At 48.4% G+C, this 17,017-nt stretch overlaps 1 protein-coding gene across 6 annotated transcripts in view; it reads right to left on the bottom strand.

Moving 5' to 3' along the window:
• The window catches only part of IQANK1 (IQ motif and ankyrin repeat containing 1), a 231,893-nt gene that overhangs the window by 166,136 nt on the left and 48,740 nt on the right, over positions 1-17,017 (bottom strand). The gene's annotated exons all lie outside the window — the stretch shown is intronic.

Here is a 17,017-nt window from a genome sequence, read left to right as displayed (position 1 = left end):
CTTTGAGTGATTGCTCATGTGTATTCCCCAATAGGTGATTACAAGCTATATCTGTTGGAGGTGGGTAGGTGTTCACAAACTCTCGGGACAGAGCACAGCCCTGCCGAACCTGGCGTCTTCCCTGGTCTGGGAGACGATCGCATAATGTGAGGTGAATGTGTGAACTGAAGACCATGTGGTAGCCCTGCAAATGTCCTGAATGGGGACATAGGCTAAAAAGGCAGCCGACGAGGCTTGCACCCTAGTCAAGTGTGCCCTCACAATTGACAGCGGAGGAATTCCCACCAGGTCATAACAGGTACTGATGCACGAGGCAATCCAATTGGAGAGCTGCTGAGTGGAGATCGGCCAACCCCTCATGCGTTTGGCTGAGGCAATGAACAGCTGCGAAGACTTCCCGAACAGCTTAGTCCATTCCAGGTAAAAGGCCAGAGCCCATCTCACATCCAGCGTGTGGAGGCAGCGCTCCTCACTTGGCACCTGGGGCTTGGGGCAGAGAACCGGCAGGAAAATGTCCTGACCCATGTGGTAGGCTGAGACCATCTTCAGGAGGAAGGAAGGAAGGATGTGGGTGGAGCTGGACCTTATCCTTATGGAACACCGTGTACGGGAGCTTGGAGGTCAGGGCCCTGAGTTTTGAGACCCGCCTAGACAACGTGATTGCTACCAGGAAGGCTACCTTCCACAAGAGGTGCGCCCAGGAGCACGCAGCTAGCGGCTCAAACAGGGAACCCATCAGCCGGGCCAGCACCAAGTTCAGGTCCCACTGCAGGACTGGGGGCCTAATGTATGGGAAGAGATGATCCAATCCCTTAAGGAATCAGCCAGTCATGGCATGGGAGAATATCGTGTGCCCCTGCACCGGCGGATGGAAGGCTGATATGGCCGCCAAGTGCACCTTGACGGACGAGGTCGCCAGGCCCTGGGCTTTAATGTTAAGGAGGTAATCCAAAATGAGCTGGATCAGGGCAGCCATGGGGGAAACGCCCCGCTCAGCCACTCATTCGGAAAACTGAGACCACTTTGCCAACTAGGCTCAGCACATGGAGTGTCACCTGCTTTCCAAGAGGATGCGCTGAACCCCTTCCGAGCACGTCCTTTCCTTCTGGCCTAACCATGGAGCAGCCATGCCGTGAGGTGGAGTGTCGCTAGGCTGGGGTGGAGGAGGCGGCCCTGGTCCTGGAAGAGCAGGTCCAGGTGGGTTGGTAACAGCCATGGCGGGGCGACTTCCAGGCTCGTGAGGGTCCCGTACCAATGCTGCCTGGGCCATGCCAGGGCAATCAGTGGGCGGCTTGCCTCTGGACCACAGGGCCAACATTGGCAGTGCTCCTGGTACCAGCATGGACATAATGTCCCGGGCTGCTTGCAGGGCCTCTGGCATGGAGGGCATCCGGACATCTGGGGAAGCCTGCTCTGAATGGGCCGGGCTACTCCACTCAACCTGAGTCAGAAGCCTAGAGCCTGATGGGGACTGAGGATTGCCCAACATTAGTCTAGCCTCTCCCCAAGTCTTGCTCCAGTGCCATGGCAGAGAAGGCCTCTTCTTAGCCTTCTTGGCGTGCCTCGTGGACGAGAGCGGTGCCGACTGGTAGATGGCACTGGGGGGGTCACCGCGCACCAACACCACGGTACTCGGTGCCAACTCAGAGCGGCGTGCTGGAGTCGGGGTCAAAGCCGACTCTATCAGGATGTCCCAGAGCCTAATCTCTTTCTCTCCTTTAGTCCGAGGCTTGAACAACTTGCAAATCTTGCAGCGATCGCTGAGATGGGTTTCACCCAAACAGCGTAAACAGTCTGTATGCAGATCACTCACTGGCACTGGTTGCCTACAAGTGTCGCATGACTTAAAACTCAGGGCACGGGGCATGCCCTGGCCCGGGTGCACTAACTAACTACTAACTACAGGTACCATACACTGAACGAACAAGAGTTCTGGGGAAGAGCTAAAGCAAAGCTGGAGTAGAGCAGTTCTAAAGCACCTTCACTGGCGGGAAGAAGGACCTGAGGGTGTGGGGAGAGCGCAGTGCCCCTTATACCGCGCCATGGAGGCGCCACTCCAGGGGTCACTAGGGGTGCTCCCCTACAGGTACTGCTAAGGAAAAAACTTCCGACACCAGTGCACATGGCAAGCACACACACCTATTGTCGAATACACATGAGCAATCACTCGAAGAAGAATCCTATTTCCTTTCACTCTGTTAGACAACCTGGGATAACTGTTTTGCTATTTAATATCCTGGAGGTAGAAGGAAATACAGTAACTAATCAAGGACTCAGGCTGACATTAAAAAAAAAAAAAAAAAAAAGAAGTACCAATTTCCACTAGTTTGTGATTAAATTTCTGCGTCCAGCCCATGTTAAAGTGCCTTATTATTAATTAGTGTGATTCTTGGATGACCAACATGTTGCTAGCATTCAATATGAATAAGCAATACGGTTGTAATGGGTAAAAGTGCTCCATACACAGTAGTGCAAGCAGAATTCTTTTCTTACCAGTGTGCTGCACCAGCTAAAGGGGAGTAGGGCACATGTGACCTCCCCCCATGACCCGCCCCGCTCCACCCCCACCCCAGGGCCCTGCGCTCTCCCGCTTCCTTCCCATGATCAATCCCGTTACCAGGAGGTGGGGGCGGGTTCTGTCCTCCTCCCACTGCGCCAGAGATTTCTGAACCACAGGGCTCTCCGGAACTGCAGCGGCAAAAGGAGCAGAATGTGGGGCCACTAGGCAACCCCATGCCAGCAGCTCCTCTGGCACAGCTGTACCACCCCCAGCCCTTCCACGCAGCTGCGTCTCCTGAGTCCTGGCTGGGGTCTGTACAGCAGCCCCACTGGAGGACAGGGCTGGGCTGGAGGCAGTACAGCCACGCTGGAGGAGCTACTGGCATGGGGTTGCCTAGTGGCCCCACGTTCTGCTCCTTTCGCTGCTGCGGTTCCCTGCTCCTTTTGCCGACCTGGTTCCCGGGAGAGCCCTGCAGTTCAGGGCTCTCCTGGGAACCCCAGCAGCGAAAGGAGTAGAACGTGGGGCTGCCAGGCAGTCCCACGCCGGCAACTCCTCCAGCATGGCTGTACCGCCCCCAGCCCTGTCCTCCTGTGGGGTTGCTGTACAGAACCCAGAAAGGACTCAGGAGACACAGCTCTGTGGAAGGGCTGGGGGCAGGAATGAGGGAAGTACCGCCACGCTGGAGGAGCTGCTGGCGTGGGAGTCGCCCAGAGGCCCCATATTCTGCTCCGCCTGTGTCTTTCTGGTACGGCGTACTGGTTATAAATATCTGACTGGTATGGCATACCGTACCGCCCTACTTGTACCTCTCTCCATACTATTTACCAAACCAGCTTGAGTGACAATAATACAATTAGGTATTATTTACCTTTTATATTGTGTGATGGGGCAAGGCCAGATGGCTACAGTAAAGTAGTAAGGAACAGGTATGTTAGCCCCAGGCTAACCAAATCCCTAGTACCATGGTAACCAAATGGCAGTTGCTCCAGGTTAATCAAGACACCTGGGGCCAATTAAGATCTTTCTAGAAGGCAGAGGAGATAGCCACTTTGATTGGGCCACCTGAAGCCAATCAAGGGCTGGCTGGAACTAGTTAAAAGCCTCTGTTAGTCAGTGAGATTCGGGTGTGAGGAGCTGGGAGCAAGAGGCGCAAGGAGCTGAGAGTGAGAGAGTGTACTGCTGGAGGATTGAGGAATACAAGCATTATCAGTCACCAGGAGGAAGGTCCTGTTGTGAGGATAAAGAAGGTGTTTGGAGGAGGCCATGGGGAAGTAGCCCATGGAGTTGTAGCTGTCATGCAGCTGTTACAGAAGACACTATAGACAGCTGCGATCCACAGGGCCCTGGGCTGGAACCTGGAGTAGAGGGCGGGCCCGGGTTTCCCCCCAAACCTCCCAACTCCTGATAAGACACAGGAGGAGTTGACCCAGACTGTGGGTTCCACCAGAGGGGAAGATCACTGAGGTGAGCAAATCCGCCAATAAGCGCAGGACCCACCAAGGTAGAGGAGGAACTTTGTCACAATTGATAGTAATCACGTAGCAAGACCTGAAAAATTTACCATGGATAAAAGAGCATGTTTCAAACAGGCCTCCAGTGGCAGCATGGTGAGCTATAGACAACAAGTGGGCCATCGCTTAGTAACTGCTAGTAGAGGCAGAGTTGTAGAATTACAAAGCTTGCCCCAGATGCCTAGCTTAGGCAGAGGCCTGCTCCAGTTATGACAGATTTAGTCGAGCCTGAGAGTTTATTTTAGGCCTTGTCTATACTAAGTTTTGTTGTCAAAAGTTATGCCACTTTAATTAAAGCACTTTAATTAAACCACTGTTGCATGTTCACACTACCCTCCTTGTGTCAGCAGAGCACATCCACACTTGCAGCTCTTCCATCAACAGAGAGAGCAGTGTACTGTGGATATCTATCCCACTGTGCAACTGGCCGCAGGGTGCTTTGGGAAGGGTTTCCAATGCCTCATGGGGCAGACACAGTGTCACATGATGCAGGTTTCTCAATCCCATCCTTCCATGGGCATCCTACTAGATTGCCAGCCACTTTTCAATTGAAGTGTATGTGGGGGGGGGGGGGGGAAGGGAGAGAGTATGTGTGACAGGGAGTGGGTTGCGGGGAGAGACAGAAACAGAACTCGTGTTGGGGAAGTGTGTGAGAGAATGTGTGTGTGTTGGGGGAGAGTGTGTCGGCATGCTGTCTCTTTAAATTCAGACAGCAGCTTGAGCAACCAGTCCTGAGGCAGGGGGAGGGGGATGCCGACCCCTCTTCCCCCACACACACATCCATCAGACCAGGCTCATGCTGAGGAATGTCAGACTCCCAACGTTTTGAAAGGGGAGGGGTGAATGCATGTGTAGCTAGATGCAGCGCAACCGAGTTCAAAAGAGTGAGCAGAGCAGTCACGGCAGGCATTCTGGGATACTGAGGGAGGCCAGTTATGAAGACATAATGAATGGCAGCGTCTACACTGACACTCTGTTGCTTTAACTTTGCCTCAAAAAACTCTATGCCTCTTGTCAAGATGGTTTTATTTTGTCAGCAAACAGCAGAGTTTTACCACCAAAAGTACCTTTGTATTATGTACATCTCCATTGTTTTGTTTTGTCAGCAAAACTGTGTACTGTAGATAAGGCCTTAGTTAGAGGTTTGCTCTAGCCCAGCTGAGAAAGGTTGGTTTAGACAGAGGCCCACATCAGCTTTTGTTTAGCCTGGAAAAAGTTGTTCCATTTCTGGAGAAGCAAGGTTTCTTTAGAAGGGAGCTATATTGTTATGAAGTTGCTAACACTCAAAACAACCATGAGCAAAACTGAGTGGGAGAAAATATTTAAACAGAATGGTAATGGGAATTGTTTAAAATGCTTTAATAGATGTCCAAACACATGATTCTGTAATCATGGAAGAAGAAAGCGGAAGAAGAAAGCACATGAGGTGGAAGCAAGAATTGAGAAGGCAAGTGGAGCTTTTTCAAGACTGACAAATATCTAGAAAAATAAGGAGATTCATACAAGAACCAAGATAAAGTTATATAATGTCACTGTGATACCCACTTTGTTATATGAAGCTGAAACTTGGAACATGCTAGAAGCCAACATCAGGAAACTAAATACTTTCCATCAGAGATGCTTGCAAACAATACTTGGTGTCCATTGGTGGGACAATGTAACCAAAACTGATGTCTTACAAAGGACTGGTCAGCAGACTGTAAAGACAATGATTCAAGAAAGAAGGCTGAAGTAATTTAGACATGTTGTACAGAGGTAAAAAAATTCCTAGATAAGCCTTTGACTGGATATCACCTACTGGAATACAGAAAACTGGAGAACAATAGAGGACACCTAAGAAAACCATTGAGAAAGATGATGCTGTCATGAAAACAGACTATAATGGAGCAAGAAATATGGCATTAGATAGATGGAGGTGGAAACACTCGGTTGCCTCAAGTGTCACCATGTATGAGAGCACCTAATTTAAAAGAAGCAACAATAAATAAATATTCATAAAAAAAGGAAAAAATTGAGATAATAGCAATGAGTAGGATCAACAATTAGTAAATGCCAACAATTGATAAGGGAAGCTAAAGATATCTGAGGGAAAAAAATCTATGGCCAGTAGAGCTAAAGAATTATTTAAGTACATCAGGAAAAAACAAAAATCCTAGCAAAGGAGTAGTACTCCTGGGGGAATTCTGCACCAAAAAATTAAAAGGGTAACAAACCAATCATTGTGCGAAGGGAAAGGAATAAAAGTTTCATATGATTACTTTCTTTAATATCTTTTTTATGTTTTGGTTGAAGTTTTGCAGGTCCAGAATACGTCTGAGGCCTCCTTTGGACTTGGGAATAAGGAAATAGTGGGGAAAAAAAACCCTCCCGTGATGCTGGGAAGGCACTTCTTCTATGGCCCCTAACTGCATCAGACACTGAACTTCCTGAATTAGAACAGTCTCGTGAGAATGGTCCCTGAAAAGGACAGGGAAGAGAGGCGGGAAGGGGAAATCAGAGTGGTTTGCTGACCTCGACCAAAAAGTCAGACTACTTGGAGATGGAAGGATGTCTAGTGGTAGAAGATAAAGTAATAGTGAGGAAGTGGGCTCTTGTAGAATCATAGAATATCAGGGTTGGAAGGGACCTCAGGAGGTCATCGAGTCCAACCCCCTGCTCATAGCAGGACCAAACCCAACTAAATCATCCCAGCCAGGGCTTTGTCAAGCCTACCTTAAAAACCTCTAAGGACGGAGATTCCACCACCTCCCTAGGTAACCCATTCCAGTGCTTCACCACCCTCCTAGTGAAAAAGATTTTCCTAATATCCAACCTAAACCTCCCCCACTGCAACTTGAGACCATTGCTCCTAGTTCTGTCATCTGCTACCACTGAGAACAGTCTAGATCCATCCTCTTTGAAACCCCCTTTCAGGCAGCAGAAGGCAGCTATCAAATCCCCCCTCATTCTTCTCTTCTGCAGATTAAACAATCCCAGTTCCCTCAGCCTCTCCTCGTAAGTCATGTGCTCCAGCCCCTAATCATTTTTGTTGCCCTCCACCGGACTCTTTCCAATTTTTCCACATCCTTCTTGTAGTGCGGGGCCCAAAACTGGACACAGTACTCCAGATGAGGCCTCACCAATGTCGAATAGAGGGGAATGATCACGTCCCTCGATCTGCTGGCAATGCCCCTACTTATACAGCCCAAAATGCCATTAGCCTTCTTGGCAACAAGGGCACACTGTTGATCATATCCAGCTTCTCGTCCACTGTAACCCCTAGGTCCTTTTCTGCAGAACTGCTTCCTAGCCATTCGGTCCCTAGTCTGTAACAGTGCATGGGATTCTTCTGTTCTAAGTGCAGAACTCTGCACTTGTCCTTGTTGAACCTCATCATATTTCTTTTGGCCCAATCCTCTAATTTGTCTAGGTCCCTCTGTATCCTAGCCCTACCCTCCAGCGTATCAACCACTCCTCCCAGTTTAGTGTCATCTGCAAACTTGCTAAGGGTGCAGTCCACACCATCCTCCAGATCGTTAATGAAGATATTGAATAAAACCGGCCCCAGCACCAACCCTTGGGGCACTCCACTTGATACCGGCTGCCAACTAGACATGGAACCATTGATCACTACCTGTTGAGCCCGACCATCTAGCCAGTTTTCTATCCACCTTACCGTCCATTCATCCAGCCCATACTTCTTTAACTTGCTGGCAAGAATACTGTGGGAGACTGTATCAAAGGCTTTGCTAAAGTCCAGAAATAGCACATCCACTGCTTTCCCCTCATCCACAGAGCCGGTTATCTCGTCACAGAAGGCAATTAGGTTAGTCAGGCATGACTTGCCCTTGGTGAATCCATGCTGACTGTTCCTGATCACTTTCCCCTCCTTTAAGTGGTTCAGGATTGATTCCTTGAGGACCTGTTCCATGATTTTTCCAGGGACTGAGGTGAGACTGACTGGCCTGTAGTTCCCTGGATCTTCCTTCTTCCCTTTTTTAAAGCTAAGCACTACATTAGCTTTTTTCCAGTCATCCGGGACTTCCCCCGATCGCCATGGTTTTTCAAAGATAATGGCCAATGGCTCTGCAATCTCATCGGCCAACTCCTTTCGCACCCTCGGATGCAGCGCATCCGGCCCCATGGACTTGTGCTCGTCCAGCTTTACTAAATAGTCCCGAACTACTTCTTTCTCCACAGAGAGCTGGTCACCTCCTCCCCATACCGTGCTGCAGAGTGCAGCTGTCTGGGAGCTGACCTTGTCTGTGAAGACAGAGGCAAAAAAAGCATTGAGTATACTAGCTTTCTCCACATCCTCTGTCACTAGGTTCCCTCCCTCATTCAGCAAGAGGCCCACACTTTCCTTGACTTTCTTCCTGTTGCTAACATACCTAAAGAAACCCTTCTTGTTACTCCTAACATCTCCGGCTAGCTGCAACTCCAAGTGTGATTTGGCCTTCCTGATTTCACACCTGCATGCCTGAACAATACTTTTATACTCCTCCCTGGTTATTTGTCCAATCTTCCACTTCTTGTAAGCTGTTCTTTTGTGTTTAAGACGAGCAAGGATTTCACTGTTAAGCCAAGCTGGTCGCCTGCCATATTTACTTTTCTTCCTACACGTCGGGATGGTTTGTTCCTGCAACCTCAATAAGGTTTCTTTGAAATACAGCCAGCTTTCCTCGACTCCTTTCCCCGTCATGTTATTCTCCCAGGGGACCTTGCCCATCAGTTCCCTGAGGGAGTCGAAGTCTGCTTTTCTGAAGTCCAGAGTCTCTGTTCTACTGCTTTCCTTTTTTCCTTGTGTCAGGATCCTGAACTCGACCATCTCATGGTCACTGCCTCCCAGGTTCCCATCCACTATTGCTTCCTCTACTATTTCTTCCCTGTTTGTGAGTATCTACCACTCCTCCCAGTTTAGTGTCATCTGCAAACTTGCTGAGAGTGCAGTCCATGCCATCCTCCAGATCATTAATAAAGATACTGAACAAAACCGGCCCCAGGACCAACCCTTGGGGCACTCCGCTTGAAACCGGCTGCCAAGTAGACATGGAGCCATTGATCACTACCCACTGAGCCCGACAATCTAACTAGCTTTCTATCCACCTTATAGTCCATTCATCCAGACCATACTTCTTTAACTTGCTGGCAAGAATACTGTGGAAAGACTTCAGGGTCACCCTGCAATCTTTTAAGGAGTGCACAGCTTTGTCAGTTTCCCCAGAAAACAAACTTGGTCCTTCAAAAGGCAAATCTGTAGTGTACTGTACTTCAGCTGGAACCCCCATACCTGGAGCCACAAAGCATGATACTTATAGTGATGTCTGTGGCCATCATCCAAGCCACTGACCCTGCTTCATCTAGTGTGGACTGTACTGAGGAGCGGGCAACCAAACAATAATAAAGGCCTTAAACTCTTCTTTTACATCAACTGGTAATTTGTCCTCAAGTTTAGACATTGCTTCCCAATTCAAATAGTCATAGCTGGCAAATACTGACTGACAATTTGCCATTCTGAATTGTAAACCGGATGAGGAATAAACTTTTCTCCCAAATAAATCAAGTGTTTTAGCTTCTTTATTCTTGGGAGTGGATTTTAATTAATCCTTGCCATCACCATCGAGGATCCTGGGGAGGGATGCAGTTAATTTTCATGTCCTTCAGAGTGTATTTGATACCTCTTTTCAGTTCACTTAGTCATGGACACTAGAGGAGAGGACCTGCCACAAGATTTTAGGAAACTCCCAAACCAACTCATTAATAGTCAGAGCCATCCTAGCCAGACCTGACTAATGTAAAATCCTCATAAGCCTGTGGTCATATCTTGAACTAGCTCAGTCTGGATCTCCAGAGGAGTTAGCAACTATCTTCATAAGTTCCTGGTATGTCTTGTAGTTGCCGGTGATTGCAGAAGACAACTCACAAACATGAGAAGGTATTCATTGGTGTCAGTAAGATGTCTATCTGGTCAGGTTGGAAAACCACCTCTGAAGGAGAAGGAACAGGAGCTGAAGTAAACATTATTCTGACTGATGAGTATCAACGCCAGTACAGAGGATGGTACCAGCTGGAGAACGGCACCTGGGCAGTGATTGTCTGCCAACATCAGCACTGAAGATGGTACCAGTCAGGAAACAGTGCTTGGATGCTGATCTTGTGCCAACATTGGTACAGAAAGATGGTAGTAGATGGAGAAAAGTACCTTGCATGCAATTTTGGAGTCTTATGTCAAGAAGAAATTGCCCTTGAATCTGGGAGGGCGACAGAAAGGTAAATAGTATCAGAGGGGTAGCCGTGTTAGTCTGGATCTGTAAAAGCAGCAAAGAATCCTGTGGCACCTTATAGACTAACAGACGTTTTGCAGCATGAGCTTTCGTGGGTGAATACCCACTTCGTCGGATGCAAGACGACGAAGTGGGTATTCACCCACGAAAGCTCATGCTGCAAAACGTCTGTTAGTCTATAAGGTGCCACAGGATTCTTTGCTGCTTTTACAGAAAGGTAAATGCTGCTCCTGGTATGGAATGGGATTCAACCCCACCATAGCATTTCTGCTAATCTGTGTACATAGGTATCTTGGTATCAAGAGCTCAGTCTGTGCTTTGAGGTGATACTTAAATCCGTGTAGAGAAGGATTTTTATGTATAGGAACCCTCCTCAGAATTAGATGACAAGTCCACATTAGAACACCATGATGGTGCGGTACCTGGCAGAGAAACATGTGAATGGGACCAACCGCTGGTGAGATGAGGGCAGCACCAAAAACATTCAAGGCTTCCCTATTGACAGTACTGAGTGCTTAGCATGGTGGACAGAAACACCAGCAGAATGACACCAACACAGGATCCACCAGTGATGACAATTTACCAGTAGATACCAAGGCCATTGTCAGAGCCAATCCCCATGTGTCTAAGGGGGAAGCAGGAAGCAACTCATCCTGCATGAACAGTGAATCTTGTACAAACAAGCTTAAGAGATCCCTTGAGGCCACGTATGCCTCAGGTGTTGTCAGTACTGACAAAGCTGTTTGTGAAGTTGGTGCTGTAGATGCAGCTAGTAATGCAGTCGGTCTCAATAGTACTCCTTGAGGTGTTGGAGTCGACAACTCATCACTGCCAGGGAGCAGCACTGAAGACTGCCTTGTTGAGGATGCCCTAATCTTGGTACTTGGCAGTTTCTTATGTGAGTTCTTCAACAAAACTGTGGAAGCAGGAGCACCAAACTTCTTCTGGTGCTTGGTAGGCACCAGAGAGGGAGAATATCTTCTATCACACTTGTTTTGGCGCAGGAATGCTGCTAAATTGGGCAGTGCACTGCTGAAGTGAGGAGAGTCTGAGACCTTGCAGACTGAGTGACTAGGTACTGAATGGGAGTGCAAAGCTGCCCCTGTCAGAATGTCCAAGAATGTCTGTCTTTTTTTTTTTTGGTTCAAAGTTGAATCCTTTGGAGATTGGGCACTTATAAAACTATAAGATAACCCTACTGGATCAGACCAATGCGTCCATCTAGGCCAATATCCTGTCTTCTGATAGTGGCTACCACCAGATGCTTCAGAGGGAATAAACAGAACAGGACAATTTTGAGTGATCCATTCCATTGTCCAGTCCAATCTTTTAGCAGTTGGAGCTTTAGGGACACCCAGGGCATGGGATTGCATCCCTGACGATCTTGCCTAATAACCACTGATGGACCTGTTCTTCCTATTATGCCTAATGTGACCCTCACTCAGGCATTTTAAGCAACTGGAGTGGAAATAGCTATCTGGCATTGACTTATTGCAGCCATGACCAATACCGAACTAATGTCAATAAAAAAAGAAAATGTAATTAAAACAGAAATCTATGAACACTAACTATTAAAATTATAAACATTTAAACAAACTATTTACAAATAGAGCTTTAGAAATTCTCCAAAGAGGGAAAGCATGAGGAGGTCACACACACTGAGACCACTGATCACAAGCGCTAAGAAGAACCTGCAGGACGTCAGGGCAGCTCCACTCACTTTTGCTCGCATTAAACAGCATGAGTGCCAGGAGGGTACAGGTGCTGCCCTGACAGAAACTGCTATGGGAAAAAGTTCTCCAGCTCCAGTGAAATGGACATGTGCAGCCACTTGAACAGGAGAGACTTAGTGGTTTGCTAATGCCCCTGCAAATAGAAGAGAACTGATTAGATGAGATATGCCCAATTGATTCCCAACAGGCAATCCATGCCCCCATGCTGCATTCAAGATGATTTTCCTACTTCTGCTTGACATTCCCCATTTTATACATCCAAAGATCACATTAGTTTTTCTGCCAGAGCATTGTTCTGAGAGTTAAAGTTGAGGCAATTATCTAGGATGACCCCTAAGTACTTCTGAGTCACTGCTTTCCAAGACAGTCATTTAGTCCGCATTATTGGTTCCCACCTGTATGATCTTGAATTTCTTCTTCTAGTCTTAGTCCATCTATATGGGAGTGGGTCTTGAATCCTTCTCCATTAGAGTCTGATTGGAAGCAATTCCTCAGAAACTCCGCTGCTACTGTGTCCATTGCTGATGTCCACACTTGAAGGATGTGGAAATATTGGAGAGAGTTCACAAAAATGATCCAGGGCAGTGGTCCCCAACGTGGTGCCCGTGGGCACTATGGTGCCCTCCGGGGCATTTGTGTGCCCGCCTAGTGCCCAGCAGGGGAGAGAAGTCGCTGCCCTGCGCCTGCCAGAGACAGAGAACTCAGACTGCGGGCGCAGTGTTCTCTGTTCCCGGCAGGTGCAGGGCCTGCCTAGTGCCCTGCAGGGGAGAGAAGCTGCGTCCCCGTGTCTGCCAGGGACAGAGAGCTCCGGGGCTGCAGGCTGAGGGCGCCAGTGTTCTCGGTCCCCAGCAGGCACGGGACCTGCCTAGTGCCCAGCAGGGGAGAGAATCCGGGCCCCCGCACCTGCTGGGGACAGAGTACTCCGGGGCTGCGGGCGCCAGTGTTCTCTGTCCTCGCGGCTTCTCTCTGGCTTCTCTCTTCTCTCTGAATTCATATATTATGCAATATTAAATATGTTTTTTTGTATTATTTAATGTACAAATACAAAATAAGCCTTGAAAAATTGTTGGCGCCCACCACACTCTTCTGAAAACCATGAATGTGCTACTGGTCACAAAAAGGTTGGAGACCACTGATCCAGGGGCTGGAAAACAAGCCTTTCATTGTGAAGCTTAAAGAGCTCACATATTCAGCTAATTGCAGAGGAGGTTGAGAAGTGATTTGGCACTCTGTAGTTAGGGTTTACACATAGAAAAGATAATAAGGGCTTTAATATAAAGATAATGTCACCCCTGCTGACAAAGACAACATAAAATCCTGCAGCTGGAAGTTGAAGGTAGACAAATTCAACCTTGAAATAAGATACATTTTCCTAGCAGTGAGGGTAATTAAATGTTGGAACAGGTTATCATAGATTATCAGGGTTGGAAGGCACCTCAGGAGGTCATCTAGTCCAACCCCCTGCTCAAAGCAGGACCAATCCCCAGATCCAGGGATTATCAGGGAAGGTAATGGACTCACCATCACATGGAATCTTTAAAATGAAATTAGATATCTTTTAAAAAGATATGCTTTTATCTGTCTGCTAGGAGAAATTCTAGACTGTGTGTAAAGGAGTCGGGCTGAATGGTCATGATGATTTCCTTTGGCCTTGGAATCTGTGAATGTATCAATCACCTGTCAAAACTTGTCAGGAGCAAGCCCCTTGCTAGTCCTGTAACCAGGGGCGGCTCTAGACATTTCGCCGCCCCAAGCACGGCGTCATGCCGCGGGGCGCGGTCTGCCGCTCGCCGGTCCCGCGGCTCCGGTGGACCTCCCGCAGGCGTGCCTGCGGAGGGTCCGCTGGTCCCGCGGCTTCGGTGGAGCCGTGGGACCAGCGGACCGTCCTCAGGCACGCCTGCGGGAGGTCCACCGGAGCCGTGGGACCGGCGGACCCTCCGCAGGCATGCCGCCGAAGGCACCCTGCCTGCCGCCCTCCCGGCGACCAGCAGAGCGCCCCCCGTGGCATGCCACCACAAGCACGCGCTTGGCGTGCTGGGGCCTGGAGCCGCCCCTGCCTGTAACACTCAAAAATGCCTAAACTCCACAGTAAAATAAACAGTTTGTGGTATGCCTTAACTGAAAGTGAAGTCAGATTGGTAGGCCCTGACTTGGGCCCGTGTGGTTGGGGTTAGAACTGGCGAGGTCGTCTCCTGTCCGTGCTTCACTAAGCACTCCCCTTAAAAGCAGCAGGCAAGCCTTCTTACCTCACCTCATGGGTCTTGTTGGTTATGCTAGTATCAGAGCCTGAGTGTCTTCTCTAGGCAGTGCTCAGAGGTCTAAATTCACTGTCGCTCTTTTCCAGGTGATACTCTTCCTTCAGGTGGAGAGGGCTGAGGGTGGTACAGCCACGCAGGAGTTGTGGCAAAATGAGTAGAACCCCATGCTGGCAGCTCCTCCAGCACAGCTGTCCTGCCCCTAGCCTTGTCCCACATGCCCCCCAGCCCGGTCCTCCAGCAGGGATGCTGCTGTACAGACCCCCTAGACAGAGGAGTTGCTGGCATGAGGCTTGGTTGCCAGCATGTCTGAAAAAAAATATTTTCTGCCGTCAGAGGGAGCTGGTTTGAAGCTCTTCTGCTGACAGTTCCCAAAGCAGGGGTGACTGAAGTGGCTATTGTGCCAGAGAGCAAGCCTCCTCTTCTCTTAGCAGCCCACACAGCAGCTGTGCCATGTCCACCCACTGGGACCCCTCCCTGCCCCCCGGTAACATGGGATGGATCATGGGGAGGGGAGACCACGGGGCTCTGGGTTGGGGGCAGGGCAGGGTCACGTGAGGATTCACGTGGGGGGGTCACATCCCCCCCCTTTAGTTGTTGCAGCATACTGGTAAGAAATGAATTCTACTTGCACCACTGGGGATTGTGTGGGTCTGCTGCTCAATGGAGAAGATTAGCTGGTAATGGAAGATGATAGGAAGGCAGAGCTACTCAATGCCTACATTCAATCTTCTCACAAAAAATTACATGTGACCAGATGACTAGCAAAGTTACCATAGACAATAAAAGGGAAAGGATGCAGATCGGGATAAGTAAAGAACATATCAGATCTTCTGATCAGTTTGAATGAATTCAAGTCAGTGGTGACAGGTGCTATTCCCCCAAGGGTACTGAAGTTATTAGCTGAAGAAATCTCGGAGCCACTGTCAAACTCATGGATGACAGGAGACATCCCGGAAGACTGGAGGAAGGATAACTTAGTGCCCATCTTTATAAAAGGGAAAAAGGAGGAGCCAGGGAATTATAGACTAGTCAACCTGACTTCGATATCTGGGAAGCTACAAGAGCACTGTATAAAGCATTCCATTTGCAAATACCTGGAGGATGAAGGGATAATCACCAGCAGCCAGTTTGAATTTATGAAGAATAAATCATGCCAAACCAGTCTGATTTCCTTCTTTGACAGGGTAACTGTTTTGGTGGATAGGGGGAATGCAGTGTACATAATATACCTGGACTTCAGCAAGTTTTTGACACAGTCCCACATGACATTCTGATAAGTATGTTGGAGAAATGCAGGCTTGACAGAACTATCATTAAGTGGATACATAATTGGATAAACAACTGCAAATAAAGAGAAGCTATTAATGGAATGATGTCAGATTGGAGGGAGGTCTCAAGTGGGGTTCCACAAGGATCTGTTTTGGGTCCAGTGTTTAACATCTTTATTAATTACCTAGATGTAGGAATAGAGAGCATCCTGATCTAGTTTGCAGATGACACAAAGCTGGGGGAGAGGTTGCCAACACTTTTGGAGGATAGAGCTAAAATTCAGAGGGGTCTTGATAAATAGGAAAACTGGGCTTTAGACAACAAAATGGTATTCAACAAAGACAAATGTGAAGTGCTACACTTAGGGAAGAATAACCAAATGCACAAATTCAGAATGGAGCTAACTGACTTAGCAGCAGCACTGCTGAGTAGGATCTGGGAGTTGTGGTGGATCATAACCTCAAAATGAAGAACTGGAGATACTTAGATGTTGCTAATGTCCAATGCCCCCTGCAAATGGAAGAGAACTGAGCAGATGAGATATGCACAGTTGATCCCAACAGGTGATCCATGCTGCAGAGGAAGGTGGAAAAATACCAAAAAATCCCTGCCAATTTCCAGCCCCAAATTTAGCAATCAAACTGACCCTGAGCATGTGAGCAAGACACACCAGCCAAGAATCAAAGAAAAAGGATTCTTTGTACCACTTCAGAGCACTGGTCTATCTCGTGTAGTGTCCTGTCTCCAGTTGTGGCCAATCTCTGGTGCATCAGAGGAAGGCAAAACAGACCCTAGAACACTTCTGGCCAATTGTGCATCGGGAGAAAACTCCCTCCTGACCCCTGCACACGACTAGCTGAAGCGTGAGATTTGATTATAGTCATTATCTTAATACAGAGCAGCAAGTGTTAAGTGTTTAGGGGGCTGGAGCACATGATTTATGAGGAGAGGCTGAGGGAACTGGGATCGTTTAGTCTGCAGAAGAGAAAAATGAGGGGGGATTTGATAGCTGCTTTCAACTACCTGAAAGGGGGTTCCAAAGAGGATGGATCTAGATTGTTCTCAGTGGTATCTGATGACAGAACAAGGAGCAATGGTCTCAAGTTGCAGTGGGGGAGGTTTAGGTTGAATATTAGGAAAAACTTTTTCACTCAGAGAGTGGTGAAGCACTGGAATGGGTTCCCTAGGGAGGTGGTGGAATCTCCTTCCTTAGAGGTTTTTTAAGGTCAGGCTTGACAAAGCCCTGGCTGGGATGATTTAGTTGGGTTTGGTCCTGCTTTGAGCAGGGGGTTGGACTAGATGACCTCCTGAGGTCCCTTCCAACCCTGAGATTCTATGATTCTAAGAGCATGTTGAGGGCAATGCAGGCAATCCTGTTCTCCCCAGGTCCCATGAAAAAAGGGGATGGGTATGGTGTGGGACAGTGTATACCAGGTCTTCTCTGTCCCCTGTTGGAGCGATCACCACAAACCTCCGATGGGAG

The sequence above is a fragment of the Mauremys mutica genome, chromosome 2 (genome assembly GCF_020497125.1).
Source record: "Mauremys mutica isolate MM-2020 ecotype Southern chromosome 2, ASM2049712v1, whole genome shotgun sequence".
Taxonomy (NCBI): Eukaryota; Metazoa; Chordata; order Testudines; family Geoemydidae; genus Mauremys; species Mauremys mutica.
The sequence above is the reverse complement of the archived record's forward strand: the minus strand, read 5'-3'. Positions and strand labels throughout refer to the sequence as shown.